A 15,738-nucleotide genomic window follows, 5' to 3' on the forward strand; every position below is an offset into this window, starting at 1 on the left:
CCCAGCCCCCGCGCGCGCGCACTGCGGTCCTGGGGGGTGGGGGGGGACATACCGTGGCCGTTGCCCTCGCAACGTAACTGGGGGACCCGTATTTGTAAATCTGTGCTTCGACTTCTAATCCCAAAACCAGCAGGTATGGGTCTCGCGAGAAAAGTCAGGGATTGCAAAAAGGTAGTTTAGGGGTGGCGGGTGAAAAGGTGACGGCGGGTACCACATCTCGGCAGAGCTACCGCATTTAGAGGCATGTGGAAAACTGAGAATGGGCGGGGGGTGGCTAGGAAGTAGTGTGTGCTTGGACTTTTTTTTTTCTGAAAAGGGTAAAGCAGCTGTGGAGAGAGCTTTTGAACACACAGAAGGTGTCACGCGTGGCTCCTCACTGAGATTTTTCTTCTTGGAAAGGAGAGAAGCCTTTCTCCTCGAAGCGCATCCCTCTCTCCCGCTGCGCTGAAGAGGGCGGAGGAGGAGCGCGCACGCTCCAGTTGGCTAGCCACTGGGCCCCTCGCAGCGCTGGGGGCCGTTCTGAGTTGGGGCTGCTCTGTCAGCTTTCTCCGCCCCTCCCCCTCTCCTTTCCTCCCCTCCCTTCCCCGTCCCCCTCCGCCCCTCTCTTCTCTCCATCTGAATTCCCTGGCTGGAGTACGCGTGCGCCTGCTTAGCTCCCAGGCGAGCGCGAGCTTGGGCTCGTACCCCGCTCCCCCAACCCCGCCCGCTCTTTACCTACCCGCGGTAGCTGGCCCGGTGGGCTCGCGGGGAGACGCTCGCGCGCGCACGCGCACACGACACGGAGCAGAGCTCCAGACATTCAGGAGGAGAGTAAGAAGCATCCGAGAAGGCGATAGAGGAGGAGGAGGTGTGTGTGTATGTGTGTGTTCTACGGTGTCGCTCGTCGAGGGGCGACCCGAGGCTTGAAAGAAGGCGAAGGAGAAGCGAAAAGAGTCAGAGTCTCCCTCTGCGAGAGCCCCTAATCTGGTGAGGGTCCCGGGCCAGCCGGGGCACTAGGAGAGAGGGAGGAGGCCGGGGGGCGTGTCTGGGATCAGGCTGCGAGATGAATGGGCCGGGGATGAATGGAGGGAGGCAGCGGCGGCCAAGAGTCTGTTAGAGGAGTAAGCGCCCTAGTGGGGGGCGGTTTGACCGAGGCGGGGTGATTGCAGTCACCAAGAGGTATGGGACGATGGGACGAGGCCGGGCTCCAGTCTTCGGGGTTGTCGGAGCTGTTGTCGGTGCGAGCGAACGGGCAGAGAGGAAAATTCAGAGGGGAGAAGTGGGGAAGGGCAGGTTTGAGGATGAGGTGCATTTTTTGTCTTTTTTTGTTTTTGTTGGGGGGTGGCAACTTTGGGAGTTGATGGAAGACTAGGGGACGGGGAAGGTGCGGAGAATACTTGAGGGGGGCGGGAGACAGTTGACAAAGGACTGAGTGATCATTTAAGTGAGATTGAGGCTACTGAAAGGAAAGATCGCTTCGGGTGTGGGAAGTTGAGTTTCAGTGGGTATTGGGGTGGGGGAAAGTAGATTTAATTGAGAGATTCAATTGCTGTGTGAAGGTCGGTAGGACTGGATCCGGGTGAAGAATAGTGCTGGCTGGTTGTGTCCATGGGTTATGTTCAAGGAGATTGAGAGGTGTTACTTGGGACGAGTGGTGTGTTCTGTGGCCGACAGGTTGGGAATGGGGAGGAGATTACCATCTGTATGATGGGGTTAGGATAAAAGTGGTGAGCTGGCTTCACTGTACTGAAAGAGGTTTTGTTTGACTAGTTAAGAGTGGTGAAACATTTATGTAGTGGGGTGTGGGTGGAAATCCTGCACGTGTGTGTCTCATGTCTTGGAAGTTGATAGATCTTGTTAAAATCGAACCCTCAAAACGTGGGAATGGTATGGCTATTCCTTCATAAGACTTACTGTTGACTCAAGCAATTATATGAATAATAGCCTTTAAAGTTGTGCAGATCTTCTGTACAGTAGTGATTGCATCCAATTTTGTGAGGCATTGTTACCTGTTTTTCATCTATAGTAAATTGTAATGCTAAGAGAACTTTTGAAGAGGTTTCAATATATGACACAGAGTAGCAGGTTTCTTCTAGACAGTCTCTACCCTTTGGATTGATGAGTGTAAAAATTGTTTAGACTTAACAGTCCAAAAAAAAGTTACTTCGCATTAAAGGATAGCTAAAATGCACAAAAGCTGATTTTGAATGCTAAAATAATTATACATATTTTTTTTGTCATAATGAATTTACCTTGTTTGAAAATTGGCGCTTGCATTTTGGTATGTTTCCAGCAGATTAAGATTACTTGGACATTCTGTTTTTTAAATACATTACTTATCATTTGGTAAGGATGTCTTGTGATAGTCTCATTGTGTTCTGAATCAAGATTAATAGTATATGGATTTTTTTAACTTTATCGACATATATTCATTTATCTTGGAAATGTTGCAAATTTGAGAACATTCTTATTCCCTTTTCCTTTTATTCTGCTTTGATGTTGGAAAGAATGTAATCCTTGTTTTGGCTACCCAGAGTTTAAATACAAAAGTTAATACTATGTTCATATTCTCTTAGATTAAGATGAATACTTAGTGTATTAAGTGGTAGAGTAGAAGTATGAAAGCACTGTGGGAGCCTGGAAAAAAGTTGCACTGACTCTGGCAGGCAAGGTAGTCTCCCAGTTTTGAACTAGGTGTTCCTGGACTGGAAGAACATTCAAGTATTGAGGCTGGAAAGTTTAAGCATGGTATATTTGGGGAGTGGAATGAGATAAGGCTGGAATCTTAGATTGAGGCTGGGGTGAAGGGCTACCCTGCAGAGTTAGCAGCCCTTAACTGTTTATTAAGAAGAGGAATAACTTAAGCAGATTTGTGTTCATCTCACCGCCTTTACTTCTGATGCACCCCCATCCCCCAACCTGGAATGCTCTCTTGCCTCCTCCCTTTGAATTTGAACTCATTCTTTTTAGATTAATCTCTGCCATTAGCTATTCTTGAAAGCCTTTCCTGTTTTCCTCTTTTTTCCTTTCCCCAGCATCCTACACCAAGCTACGTTAGGTGCCCCTGTTTCGTGGTCCCAATACACCTTGTACGTATTTTTACTATCATACTTCTGTTGGGAGGCAGGCAGGAAAGTTATTTTCGTTTTTATACCTAGAACAGAAAGTAAAGCTTAGAAAAATAAGACTCGCCCTAGAAGTCGTAGACCCCTTGTTAAGGTCTATGCTAACGGTCTCTTACACCCTGAAGTTCCTACTTCTAGACCAATGCTGATCCTCACATCACAAGTCGACACTCGTTGAAGTAATTATTCTGTAGTGTTTTAGGAGTTAGATTTCTGTAATGTGAACTTCAACTTTCTTCTGTAGAGGGATTTCTTTTCATTACAGTGTCGCATCATTTAGCCAGTAAATGATAAAGCCAGTGGTTGCAATGAACCAGTCTCAAGTAAAGAAAATGATAACTGTTATATTGCTGTCGGATTGCTAATCAGGTAATTTACTTTAAAAATAATTAACGGAAGGCCTAAATTTTTGCGTATATGTATGGGGAGCGGGGTTGTGTGCAAGAAAACCCCTTCCTTTCTCAGTCTCCCATCTTGGTATAAGTAGTCCAACTCTATTTGCAGATACTTGATTATGTCTCTTGGCTAACAGCCAGAATACTTTCAGAGGGATGGGTCTTTTCCATTTTTGTTTGAGATTATAAAATTTATGGCACTGTTAAGAGACATTTGATGACTGTAAAGGACATCTATAAAAGAATTCGTTCAGAAATTCTCAAAGCTTCAAAAGTAGAATTTGATGCCGTTTTTAATTGTTTTGATAGAACTTGTCATGAGATATTTGGTTGGAGAATGTTGAGATTAACTTACTGAAGAAATGAGCCTCTAAATGTACCTTCAGGTACTTTTTTTTTTTGAACTATACTATTTTGAACTATACTATTTTTTAATGAACTGTTGTTTTAATAGTAATGAAGTATAATAACATTGTTTTCTGTGTTTTTGCCTGGTAACTTTTTTTATTATGGTAAAATTCATATAACATAAAATTTACCATTTTAGAGTGTACAATTCAGTGGCATTAAGTACCTTCATGATGTTGCACGTCTAGCTCCAAAACATTTTCATGACCCCAAAAGGAAATTGTGTACCCATTAAGCAGTCACTTCCTATTCCCTTTTTCTCCCAGCCCCTGGCAACCACTAATGTATTGTATCCATGGATTTGCCTATTCTGGATATTGCATATAAATGGAATCATACAGTATATGGCCTTTTGTGTCTGGCTTCTTTCACTTTGCATGTTTTAGAGCTTCACTCACGTTGTGGCATATATCAGTACTTCATTCCTTTTTATTGTTGAATAACATTCCATTGTATGTATATACTGCATTTTGTTTGTTCATTAGTTCCTGGACATTTGGTATCTTTCCATTTTTTGGCTTTTGTGAATAATGCTGGTATGAATATTTGGCTACAAGGTTTTGTTTCGACACCTGTTTTCAACTCTTTTGGTTATGTACGGTACCCAGGAGTGGAATTTCTGGGTCATATGGTAATTCTGTGTTTAACTTGTTAAGGAACCACCAAACTGTTTTCCACAGTGGCTGCACCATTTTACATTGCCATCCCCAATGTATAAGAGTTCCAATTTCTCCACATCCTTGCCAGTATTTGTTACTTTCTGTGTGTGTGTGTTTTATGGCCATGCTAGTATCTAATTGTGGTTTTATTTACATTTCTCTAATGATGACTAATGATTTGGAACATCTTTTCAGGTGCTTGTCGACTATTTGAATGTCTTTGGAGAAATGTCTGTTTAAGTCATTTGCCTATTAAAAATCTGGTTGTTTATCTTTTTATTGTTATTTAAGAAATCGTTGCCAAATCCAAGATCATGAAGATTTACCACTATGTTTTCTTTGAAGAGTTTCATAGTTTTAGTTTTAATATTTAGGTCTTTTATCCATTTTGATTTAATTTTTGTATATGGTATGAGGTAAGGGTCCAGCTTCATTCTTTTGCATGTGGATTAGCTTATAAAAACTATAAAATTAGCTTAAAAAAACTATATTAGCTTTAAAAAAACTTTAAAATACATAGTACACAATGCTATGTGTGTACATTAGTTAAATGAAGCTATTATGGTGATATCTAATCACTCTTAGGGCAGTTGTGGGAGAGAAATGTTTCTAGATGCATTTTTTTCATTGTAGCATTTTTGAAGGTAATGCTTTATATTTGAAGTGTGGGATATTCTAAAGCTCTTTATGAGTCAGTGAGACTTTTATGATCAGGAAACTTCAATATGGCAAGCTGGACAAACCTTATGCTAAAGTTACATAAGTTTTTTTTTTTCCAATAAAGAATATTTTTATTTTCAAATTGTTTGTATAGGGTGAAATCTTTGCTTAAAACTAGGGGAAAACATAGTCTATATTTAACCAGAAATTGTTATTAGATTCACCCGAAAAGCAATTATATCTATGTGTTATATGTTTTATGATTATGAGTTAACTTCTTAACCAAAATGTGTATCAGTCAGTACCTTGTGGATACTTTTTATTTGTAGTTTAGGCTACAATTACCCATATATTATCCCATTTATTTAGGAACGATGTAAGATTATTTTAATTTGGTTACTTGTAAAAATGAGAATTAAAATTTAGTGCAGCACAATTGGTTGGTAAATATCAGCCTGTAGTTAAGCATAATTAAATAAGGACATTAATTTGGTATTTTTAAAAAACTTAGGGGATGTGTTTTAATACAAGAATGGGAAATCTGCTTGATCAGCCAGCCCCAAGACGTATGAGATGGTAGTTCAGCTCTGATTATATTCACTACTGCCCAGAGAATAATTTTTGTCCTGCTGGGCTGCTGTGGCATTTCCATTCAGAGTTAGCCTTTGAAGGTTTCTGGCAAGAGGAAAAAACCCTTGAAGATATATGGTTCATTTGCTAAAGAACCTTTCAAAACGCGCTGATAACGAACTCTGAAGCTGTTAGCCCAAGTGAATTGTAGAATATGACTTACCCAAAGTATTTGTAGGTTCTACCATTCATTCAACAAATATTTATTGCATTTCTCTAGAGTGCCAAGGTTGATTTGTTGGGGGTAGATGCAAAGGAAGCAAAACAGGCAACTCTACCCTCTTTGAGTTTACATTGCAATGGAGAACGACAGTGGCCAACAAATGAACAATTTCAGAAAATAAATGCTAAGAGGAAAATTCTAAAAGAGTACTGGATGTTGGAGAGGAGCCTCTTTAGCTCAGGTGGTCAGTTTGAGGAGGTGACTTTTAACAGAAATCCGAACTTTTAACATTTAACAGAAATGTTAGGAGAACAGCAATTTTTGGTATCCTTTCTCGTAATTGTTATTTCGTTAAATTGTCAATTTATCCCTTCTAGAAGAACACTTTATGTTTTTTGCTAGTTGAAATGTGTGAATTACTGCTTTTTGTTTCTAAGAAAAAAAAAAGATACATTTCTTATGAGATGAGATGGTGTTCCCAAGAGGAAATGTCAGTGGAGCAGGAGTCCGCCTGGGTTCTAGTCTTTCCTCAGTATAATCTTGCACATGTCTATAAGCATCTATTTCCATATTTATTATTAAACAAAATAAAAGCTCTACCAATTTTGCAGGATTCCTTTGCTAATTAAATGAGTGAATACGCTTTACAAATTATACAGCTACATATGAAATACAATGTATTCTATTAATATGTTTTTGGAGTCCAAGTTTCTCAATTGAGAAATGTTTTCCCATCAGCTTAAAGCTTTTATGTCTACCCATCTGGTATATTTTAGCACCAAATGTCTGAACTCATTGATTAATCAGAAGGGGTTGGGTTCTTAGAAAGTGGTAGTGTGGTAGGAAGTATGTTGGATTTGGAACTAGAAAACCAGGATTCTAGAATTGTCCTTCACTTAGTAGGTCTGTGACTTGTTCAAGACACTAAGCTTTGTTGAGCCTTCCTAATTTTCAGAAGTCAGGCTAATACCAAGTAGCTCTCAGGGTTGTTTTTAGGATGAAGTTCTGTTGAAAACTATAAAGCAAGGTTTGACAAACTTTTCTGTAAAGGACCAGGTAGTAAATATTTTGGGCTTTGTGGGCAATGACTCAGCGGCTATGGTGGCATCCTTAGGTAATATATAAATGAATGAGTGTGGCTATACGCCAATAAAACTTCATGAATACTGAAATATTAATTTTGAATAATTTTCATGTGTCATGAAATACTATTTTTATTTTTTCAACCGTTTAAAAATGCAAAACTTTTTCTCAGCTCACCTGCTGCACAAAAACAGGCAGTGCTGTGAGGAGGGTTTGGCTTGATTGCTATCCATGGTTTGCCCACCACTGTTTTAAAAGGGTTAGGCAGAGTAAAGTGTGAGTTAAGGCCTGAGGGTAGGTGATTGATAGGTTGTTTAATTTTGATGATGAAGGAAGATGGAGATGATTTCAACCCCTTTTCTCATTTGGACCCAGACATTGTTTTTACATAAAATGGGCATCTTTAATTGAGTAAATGACCTTGCCAAAGCAAAACGAGGATGGGAGTGAGGAAGAAGATAGTTTTAGTGTTATAAATCCCAAGGACTGCGATGTGGTTGTGCAGTGTGCGTATCTATGCGATTCAGGGTTGTTTGTATATAGTGTGTACATCTGGCTGTAAGTCATATGGGGCCCCCCTAGTATGAGTAGTTAAGAAGGAACTTGAGTCAGATGCCTGGGTTGAATTCTGGCCCTGGTTTTTACTAGCTGTACGATCTTAGGAAAGTTAATTTTTTGAGCCTAGTTTCCTCATTTGTAAAATGAGACAAACTATTATTTACCTCAAGATTCTTGTCATGATTACATGAGAAAATGCATGAATGGGCTCATGGTGCCTGGCACAAAGCACTCAGTAAGTGTTAACTGATAATATTCATTTGAATATATGTTGTGCATAATTGTTAGTTTTGTCCTTCCTTCATTTATTTTAGGAAATTATAACATCCTTAACTGGTTCTTTTGTACAGGTTGTTGATGGACAATTCTGCTTTAAAGGATTAAAATAATAGAGAGATAGATTAAAACCTTAACACCCCCCTTTACCCAGTGTCCTGCCCTCCCTGTGGGTAACTGTTAATAGTTGACTGTGAGCTTGCACAGTTCTTTTTCTCCATAGTTACCTGCATATATGTATGTGTATATACAATAAAAAAATATATTTTATGACTTACTTTTTCCCCCCAAAGAATATGATTTAGGGCTCTTTTCATGTTGGTATGATTATGCTCACTAAATTCTTTTTAATAGATACATAGTATTTCATAGTACATGCTTCTTTAAGTAGTAGGATCAGTTTAGAGCATATCCTTCCAGTCTTTTCAAATATTCATTTACACATATATGAGTACATTTATAAGTGAAGAGTTTTTTTAACCATAAATGATACATATATATAGGTGTAATGCATGTTGTACTACAACTTGCTTTTCTCAGTAGTATATATGTAGAGTTTTATATATCAGTATATATCCATCTCATTTTTTAAACAGATGCATATTATTACACAATACAGATGTATCACTGTTTATTTCACCATTCTCTTATAGATGGATATTTAATTTTTTTTCAGGTTTTTTTTTTCTATTTCAAACAATGCTTCAGTAAAAAAAAAATCCTTGTACATACATAGCTGTACACATACAGGAATATTTCTTAGGTAGATACTAAGAAGTGGAATTACTGGGTGACAAGTATGCACTAGATACTTGGAATTTGCCGTATGGAAAGACTATTCCAGTTTATCGGCCAGTAGTGCCAAATTTCTCATACACTTCTCAAAACATAATATTAACAGAGTTTTTATTTTGCTCATCTGATGGACAAAAAATGACATTGAATTGTTTGAATTTGCATCTCCCTGCTTACTAAAGTGTTTGAGCCATCCCCCTACCATACATGTATTGGTCAATTGTATTTCTTCTTACTGATTTTTTTTTTTTTAGTTCTTTATATATTATGGATATTAATGCTTTAAAACTATACATGTTGCAAATGTTTGCTTCCCAGTCTGTTGCTTGTCTTTGAACCTTGTTCATGGTCAAATGGTCAAATGTGTTAGCTTTTTTGTTAATGGGCTTTGCATTTTGTCCTTTTTTTTTTATTATTGGGAAAGGGGAGCAGTGTGTATTTCGAGGACTTTATTGGGGAACAGTGTGTTTTTCCCAGGACTCATCAGCTCCAAGTCAAGTTGTTGTCCTTCAGTCTTAGTTGTGGAGGGTGCAGCTCAGCTCCAAGTCCAGTCACCATTTTCAATCTTAGTTGCAGGGGGTGCAGCCACCATCCCATGTGGGTTTTGAACCGGCAACCTTGTTGTTAAGAGTACGTTGTTAAGAGCAAGTGCTCTAACCAACTGAGCCATCTGGCCGCCCGTGCATTTTGTCTTTTTAAGAAAGCCTTTTTTCAGGTTAGAAATATATTCTGCCATATTTTCTTTTAATAGTTATACAGTTTTGCTTTTTGCATTTAGGTCTTTCATCTACCTGGAATTTATTTTTGTGACTGGTTTTAAGAAGGATTTTAACTTTTTCCCCCCAAAATGAGTAGCCAGTTATTCCAACACCTTTTATTATGCTATGTGTTTCTCACAAATTTGAATTTTTTTACTCTTTTTACCATGGAGTACATCCCCATACACAATGTGTCTGTTTCTGTACTGATTCCTCTAGTTCATTAGTCCATTTGTCTGTTTCTGTGCTGAAATTGTGTTGTTTTTACTTACTGTAGTTATATGTATGTAATATCTGGGAAGGCAAATTTTCGTTCTTCTCAACATTTTCTTGGTTTTGCTTGTGTTCTTTTAGGATCATCTTTTCAATTTTTGGATAAAAACATCTCTTTGGGATTTTGATTGGGTTTGCATTGACTTGGGCATAATCGGGAAGGGGAGAGTTTGTGAAGATGCCAATATTGGGTCTTTCTACAAGGAAACGTGTATTTTATGTACTCCAGTAAAATGTTACAGTTTTCTTTATATAAGTGTTGCATATTTCTTCTTGAGTTTATTCCTAGATGAATATTTTATAGCTTTGTTGCTCTTACAAATAGGATAGTTTTTTTAAAAAATGTTTTAAAAAAATCGCACTGACTTCCCACTTTCCAGGGTACCCAGCCCTTCCTGACCCCTCCGGCTTTGCCCACTCCTGAGCCCTCACCTTGAGATCATGGTTTGTAAATTACATTTTCTTTTTACTTATTTTATTTGTTTTATTAAAGTTTATTGGGGTGACAATGGTTAGTAATATTACATAGGTTTCCAGTGTACAATTCTGTAATATACCATCTAATATCACATTGTGTATTCACTACCCAGAGTCAGTTCTCCTTCCATCACCATATATTTGACGTAAATTACATTTTCTAATTATTGCTTATGTATATAGGAAAACTATTGATTTTCATTTGTTGATTTTATCTTTAGCATTTCTACTGAGCTTTCTGGTTAGTTCCTCTTGTTTTTTTTTTTTTTTTGGTTGCTTTTCTTGGATTTTCTAGATAGATAATCATGTAGTCTGCAAGTTTTGTGTTTTGTCCCCTACTTTCCAATATTCATAGGTCTTATTTTATTTCCTTAAGTGGTAGCAGTGATAATAGGAATTCTTGGCTTATTTCTTGCTTTAATTATTGTTTATGTGAAAGATGCTTACCCTCACTCATAAGATAAATGCTAATTGAAACTACAGTGAGATTCCTTTTTTAAATCTATCAGTGTTAAAAATCAAAATGTTTGATAACACCTTTTTTGTTGTCAAGGCTGTGGAGTAAAAGACACAGATTTCAGGTGGGAGTTTAAATTGGTACAATGCCCATGGAAGGCACTTTGGTAGCATTGTATGAAGATATACATGTATTATGTATACTCTTCTGGATATATTAACATACTTCAGTAAAAGTTAAATATACAAATTTCCTTTGATCCAGCAATCCCATTTCAGGGAGCTGGCACATATTTATACACATATGTAGGCAAAATGAAATATGCAATGTTATCTGTTATAGCAAATAGTTGAATACTACTTAGATATTAAAAATAATAATGAGCTAGAGGGTAAGGGGGGCGAAGGGTGGTAGATGAGGGTAAAGGGGATCAAATATATGGTGATGGAAGGAGAACTGACTCTGGGTGGTGAACACACAATGGGATTTATAGATAATGTAATACAGAATTGCACACCTGAAATCTACGTAACTTTACTAACAATTGCCATCCCAATAAACTTTAATTTAAAAAAATAAAAATAATAATGAGGAACCTCCATGTACTGGCAGGAAAAAAAGTAATTTAAAATATTGTGACTATAAAAAAAGTTTAGTATACTACTTTTTGTGTAGAAAGGGGGAGCGAGAACATATATTTACATTTGCTCATTTGCCTAAAGAAGCTCTGGAGGGCTACATAAGAATTTAATGAGTGGTTACCTGTTGGGGGAGTGGTGGGAACTAAATAGATGGGAAACAGGGTTGAGAGGGAACTTGTTCATTATATACCTCTTTCTTTGATTTTTGAGTCTTATGATTATGTTGTTGTTTTTTTTTTGTTTTGTTTTTTAAAGATTTTATTGGGGAAGGGGAACAGGACTTTATTGGGGAACAGTGTGTACTTCCAGGACTTTTTTCCAAGTCAAGTTGTTGTCCTTTCAGTCTTAGTTGTGGAGGGTGCGGCTCAGCTCCAGGTCCAGTTGCTGTTGCTAGTTGCAGGGGGTGCCACCCACCATCCGATGCGGGACTCGAGTAATTGAACTGGCAACCTTGTGGTTGAGAGCCCACGCTCCAACCAACTGAGCCATCCGGGAGGCAGCTCAGCTCAAGGTGCTGTGTTCAATCTTAGTTGCAGGAGGTGGAGCCCACCATCCCTTGCGGGAGTCGAGGAGTTGAACCGGCAACCTTGTGGTTGAGAGCCCACTAGCCCATGTGGGAATCGAACTGGCAGCCTTTGGAGTTAGGAGCACAGAGCTCCAACCGCCTGAGCCACCGGCCCGGCCCATGATTATGTTTTAAAAACTTAAATTAAAAATGGTTTCTTGGGGGTCTTCGAGTGAAAGTGACGCAATATGGCAGTGACCAAGGGCTCGGACAATTTATGAAAACTGAATATACAGCATTAAAATAGAATGTAGACCTAAATACCCAGAAGAACACCCCTTTGTAAGATTTGTAACAAAAATGAATACGATTGGAGTTGATAATTCTAATGAGGTGGTGGACCCAAGAGCCACATCAGTGCTAGCAGAATGGCAGAATTCATATAGCATCAAAGTTGTCCTGCAAGAGCTTCGGCGCCTAATGATGTCTAAAGAAAATAGGAAACTCCTTCAGCCACCTGCAGGACAGTGTTACAGCAATTAATCAAAAAGAAAAACCACAGGCCCTCCCCTTGCCACATCCAATTTAAGCAGTCTTCGTTTTCCACAGTAGTAAACTTTCTAGATATGTTTCTAGATAATTTTGAGGTCTTGTCGACCTCAAAAGTACTAGAAAGGAAAGTCCCATTCAAAGGCAGTTTAATCTTAAGATACTGTGAATGACACTAATTTTTTGTTCATTTAAAATACATAAGATGTGCCCTAACAAAAACAAAATGGTTTCTTGAATTATTTCAGCTCCTCCAAGGATATTTTTTGTTTGTTTGTTTCTCGTGATCTTTCTCTTGTGTGTTACATGTTTTCTTCAAATGTGTCTCCTGATTCTGTTCGTATTTAAGAATGAGCTAGTCGACGGGCTGACTGGGAGTTCTGTACACCTAGGCTCGTTTGTCAGCTGGTAGGCTATATGTTTGGGGTGAGTGGGTGGGTAGCTAGCTATCACATTTGGAGGACCCAAATGCCAGAGGGCAGAGGGTTTTGCTCTGGGGTGCCCTATTCACCCTTGTTTGTTGAATTCGTTATTCTATATGCAGGGGTTTCTTTCTTTGGGTTGGGGTTTGGGGGGAGTTCATCAACTGGGTCATAACTCAGACCTCCAGTTAATCCCTGTTTTCAGCCTTTTTCTCACTCGGACCCTCTTTGGGTTTAGTCTGTTTTGCACGCATGTAGAGCCCCTCTGGGGTTTTGCCCTGCAAGTCTGTTGCCTCTGGAGTTGGAACTCTTTCTATTACCGTGTTTCCCCCAAAATAAGACCGGCTCTTATATTAAGGTTTGCTCCAAAAGATGCATTAGGACTTATGTTCCAGGGAATGTCATCCTGAAAAATCATGCTAGGGCTTATTTTCCGGTTAGGTCTTATTTTGGGGGAAACACGGTAAGTACTTTAGATTTGTAGCATCTTTTGACTTGTGTTATCAGCCAATTCTTTCCTGTGTGTTCTCTATCAGAAATTGTTGAAATCTTGTATTTACTATGCCATTTCCCATTCATGTCCTTGACTTGTGATTTATACTTTTGTACTCTTTTACCATCACTCTTCCAGGGTCTTGGAAAGTACAAGAGATATATAGGTGTTCCCTTCACCTTCTTGAACCAGAAGTCAATAGCAGTATAGCTTAAGCTTGGAGAAACTGTAGGCTTTTTGAGCACTAGGACTGACTTTTGTTCTTTTTTTAAAAGCTATTTTTTTTCAGTTATAGTTGACATTCAATATTGAACAGCACAGCAGTTAGACATATAATTAATGCAGTGATTCTCCCACGTAAGTCTAGTACCCACCTGGCACTGCACATAGTTGTTGCAACATTATTGCCTAGATTCCCTATGCTATACTTTACATGGCCATGACTATTATGCAACTACCAATTTGTACTTCTTTTTTTTTGCACGTTTAGCCACATTTATTTATTTATTTATTTATTTAATTTATTGGGGTGACAATTGTTAGTGAAATTACATAGATTTCAGGTGTAAAATTCTGTATTACATCATGTATAAATCCCATTGTGTGTTCACCACCCAGAGACAGTGCTCCTTCCATCACCATATATTTGAAGAATTTGTACTTCTTAATCCCTTCACCTTTTTCATCCAGCCCCTCAACCCATCTCCCCTCCGGAAACCATCAGTTTGTTCTCTATCTATGAGTCTGTTTCTGTTTTGCTTCTTCGTTTTATTTTCTTCAGATTCCACATATAAGTGAGATCATACGGTATTTGTCTTTCTCAGTCTTATTTTACTTAGCATAATACCCTCTAGGTCCATCCATGTCCCCCTAAATAGTAAGATTTCATTTCTTTTAATGGCCTGAGTAATATTCCATTGTATTTATGCACCACACCTTCTTTATCCAGTCATCTATTGATGGGCACTTGGGTTGCTTCCATATATTAGCTATTGTAAATAGTGCTGCAGTGAACATTGGGGTGCACATATCTTTTTGAATCACTTTTGAATTTCTTGGATAAATACCTAGAAGGGGAATTGCCTGGTCATAAGGCAGTTCTAGTTTTAATTTTTTGAGGAACCTCTATACTGTTTTCTATAGTTGCTGCACCACTTTGCAATTGCACGAGGGTTCTGTTTTCTCCACATCCTCACCAACACTTGTTTGCAGATTTATTGGTGATAGCCATTCTGACAGATGTGAGATGATAATATCTCATTGTGGTTTTTATTTGCATTTCGCTGATGATTAGTGACATTGAGCATCTTTTCATATGTCTATTTGTCATTTGTATGTCCTCTTTGGAGAAATGTCTATTGAGGTCCTCTGCCCAGTTTTTAATCAGATTGTTTTTTTGGTGTTAAGTTGTATGAGTTCTTTACATACAACTTGGATATTAAGACCTAATCAATGTATCATTGTGGAATATCTTCTTCCATTTAGTAGGTTGTCTTTGTTTTATTGAGGGTTTCTTTTGCTGTGCAAAACCTTTGTATTTTGATGTAGTTCCAGTTTCTTTTTTCTTTTGTTTCCCTTGCCCGAGAAGATAGATCAGAAAAAATGTTACTAAGAGCAATGTGAGAGAGTTTGCTGCCTATATTTCGTTTTACGAGTTTTATGGTTTTGGGCCTTCCATTTAACTCTTTAATCCATTTTGAGGTTATTCTTTTATATGGAATAAGAAGGTGGTCCAGTTTCATTTTTTGCATGTATCTGTCCAGTTTTCCCAGCACCATTTATTGAATAGACTGTCCTTACCCTAGTGTATATATTCTTGCCTCCTTTGTCGTAGATTAAATGACCAGATAGGTATGGGTTTATTTCTGGGCTCTCTATTCTGTTCTGTTGATCTATGTGTCTTTTTTTTTTTTTTGCCAGTGCCATGCTGTTTTGATTAGGCTTGTAGTATAGTTCGATATCAGATAGTGTGATACCTCCAATTTTGTTCTTCTTTCTCAACATTGCTGTGGCTATTCAGGGTCTTTTGTGGTTCCATATAAATTTTAAGATTATTTGTTCTAGTTCTGTGAAAATGCCATTGGTATTTTGATAAGGATTGCATTGAATGTATAGATTGCTTTGGGTAGTTGGACATTTTAATAATGTTAATTTTTCTTATCCATGAGCACGGTATGTCTTTTGTTCTTTTATCCCTGACATAGTGCTTAGCACTTGGTAAATTTTTATTGGCATGAATATGTGTATATGAGAGAAAGAGAAGATTGTTAATGGAAATTTTCTGTGTAATTTTGACTGTCTAAATATTCATTCTTTCAATTGCTGGTTCCAAAAGTTGAAGAAATTCTTGAGCTACTGATTTGACAAAGTACTGATTGTATGCAGTACTTCCCATGAATAGAACTAAGCTACAGGGGAAAAATTATTTGTAA

At 38.2% G+C, this 15,738-nt stretch overlaps 1 protein-coding gene and 1 pseudogene across 1 annotated transcript in view; both read left to right on the forward strand.

The window, feature by feature from the left end:
- Positions 1 to 570: 570 nt before the first annotated feature.
- The window catches only part of WNK3 (WNK lysine deficient protein kinase 3), a 148,590-nt gene continuing 133,422 nt past the window's right edge, over positions 571 to 15,738 (forward strand). Inside the window, exon 1 of the mRNA XM_033118064.1 lies at positions 571 to 966. The gene's annotated coding sequence lies outside the window, so the exon portion shown is untranslated. The remainder of the gene's footprint in view (positions 967 to 15,738) is intronic.
- On the forward strand, positions 1,169 to 12,385 carry LOC117015537 (ubiquitin-conjugating enzyme E2 variant 1-like; annotated as a pseudogene).

The sequence above is a fragment of the Rhinolophus ferrumequinum genome, chromosome X (assembly GCF_004115265.2).
Source record: "Rhinolophus ferrumequinum isolate MPI-CBG mRhiFer1 chromosome X, mRhiFer1_v1.p, whole genome shotgun sequence".
Lineage (NCBI taxonomy): Eukaryota > Metazoa > Chordata > Mammalia > Chiroptera > Rhinolophidae > Rhinolophus > Rhinolophus ferrumequinum.